Below are 2276 nucleotides of genomic sequence, written 5' to 3' on the forward strand. Positions count from 1 at the left end.
CAGCTCTCCAGCACTGCCCAGGCTAGCTTTGCAAGGGGCAAGGTCAGCTCTCTCACTATCATGCCCACTATCATGTCCACTCTCACGCCCTCAGGGCTGCTCACCCACACCCACACACCAGAACCAGACCTACCGTGCTGCCCAGGAGAGGCGCAGGGCCCACTCTCTGGAGTGCTGCAACTGTCGGGGCCAGCTCCCCCACTCCCATACCTCCGGCTGGCACACCCGTGCCCTTGACGCCATGGTTAGCTCTACTGTGACGCCTATGTGAGGTACAGAGCCCACTCTCCGGAATGCTGCAGTGGATGAGAAGTGAGGTCAACTCTGTACAGCCATTGGACGTCAACAGGGTCCCTGGAGGCTGCCCAAGCCAGAGATGTCTCCATGGGCTTCAGTGCTAATATGAGCCATGGACATAAGCACTGATTCCTGCGGCTGCGCGGCCACCGATCTAGACATGATCCTCAGCGGCAGCATGGGTTAGGACTTCACTATGGTCTCAGGTGGCAGCCTAGGCTACTTAAAACAGGCTATTCCTCCCCACCTCTCACATCTCCAGCTCAATCTCTCTTCACAATGCTCAAACTGTTCGGCTTCTCTTTCTCTCCCATCTGTCCACCACATACTTGTGCATTGTAGTGGCTCCTGCTGCAGGGTGCTTCCCACCATCTTCATTGTGCCTTTCCTTCTGTGATCTTCATGGTGATGTAGTCACTCACCTGGACTCTTTAGGTCTTATGAAGATATTTTAACATATCGGCAAATATTCAGATTGATATTTTGTGATGAAATGAGTGCTCTGAAAAGTCATAGCCTGCCATCTTGATGATGTCACTATCAATAACTCTGACATTAGAGTTAAGAAAGAAGGTTGGGTGTGGTGGTGGACAGCTTTAGTCCCAGAGGTGGGAGGCAGAGGCGGGTGGATCTCTGACTGTAGCTTGGACTACAGAGTGAGTTCCAGGACAACTAGGGATATACAGAGAAACCCTATGTTAAAAAAACTAAAAGGAAGAAAAAAAGAAAGAAAGAAAGAAAGAAAGAAAGAAAGAAAGAAAGAAAGAAAGAAAGAAATGAAGGAAGGAAGGAAGGAAGAAAGGAAGGAGAATTGAGAAAGATAATACAGAAAATAGATGCTATTTAATAGCTTTAAGTAGAATCCTTAAGAGATTTGTAATATTAATAAAGATATTTCTGTTAAAAGATAAAGGAAAATAGGAAAAAGAAAAGTCAGTGACTAACATAATGTTTTGGAATAAGCACCACTCTTAAAAACTAAATGTGGAGTTTTATGTCATTTCTAAAGATATAGAAAATATAAAAGATAAATCATGTGATATTGATGTCAGGAAAACAAAACCAATAATTCTAGAAAGATGAAGTATGCAGAAGACAGAAAATTATAAAGAAGTAATTAAAAACTTGTTCATAGATAGGATTTTATCTATTTTAGCTATAATAATAGCTATTTTATCTATCATTCAAAATGAAAGAATACTAAATAAAAATTCTTTCTACTTCAGTTTTTCCATCTGTAAAGTAAGAGAAATAATGATATCACAAGAACGTCATGTATTATAATATGTCTAAAGTACTTTGAATATTACCTGAAAAATAAGTGCTTAATAAACTTTATGTCATATTTGTATTTGAATTATTTAGAAGCAAGATGAATACATACACATTCATTCATACATATGTCCTATTTTCAGAAAACTTAGATTTTCAAAAATAAAGACAAAATTTAGGAGTTTTCACTATTTGTGATAACATGAGCAAAATATACTAATATGCAAGAGCAGAATGCTCAAAAGCTTGGTGAAAACTAATTTTTACCTCATAGTTTCAATACCCAGCCAAACTATCTATCAAGTGTGAGGATAAAGGAAATCTTTCTTTAAACATACAAAGCCTTAGGAAGTTGGCCTTTCATTTACCCTTTCTTAGTAAATTATCTGAATGTATTCTGAAAGAAAGATGATGCTTCAAATTAAATACCAGGATAATACGAAAGTTTAAAAAAATCATTCTAGTTAGGAAAGGAAAAAAGAACAAAACAAACCATAGCTCTAAGGTGACAATGTTATAAACAAGTCCAGTGCCTTACCTGAAATGCGGGGTGAGTTCAAGGACAGATTAGGCAACTCAGCAAGAGCCTGACTCCAAAAATGAAGATGAAAAGAGCCAGAGAGACAGCTCAATATAGTGGAAGAGAGCTTACCTGTCTCAAAGAAATGAAGAAGAAGAAGAAGAAGAAGAAGAAGAAGAAGAAGAAG

General features: G+C 39.1%; 1 long non-coding RNA gene across 1 annotated transcript in view; it reads left to right on the top strand.

The window, feature by feature from the left end:
• The first annotated feature begins 436 nt into the window (after positions 1-436).
• LOC116094216 overlaps positions 437-2276 on the top strand; it is a 15109-nt gene continuing 13269 nt past the window's right edge. The window contains exon 1 of the long non-coding RNA XR_004120002.1: positions 437-503. This is a non-coding gene — a long non-coding RNA (uncharacterized LOC116094216). The remainder of the gene's footprint in view (positions 504-2276) is intronic.

The sequence above is a fragment of the Mastomys coucha genome, unplaced genomic scaffold, assembly GCF_008632895.1.
Source record: "Mastomys coucha isolate ucsf_1 unplaced genomic scaffold, UCSF_Mcou_1 pScaffold16, whole genome shotgun sequence".
Lineage (NCBI taxonomy): Eukaryota > Metazoa > Chordata > Mammalia > Rodentia > Muridae > Mastomys > Mastomys coucha.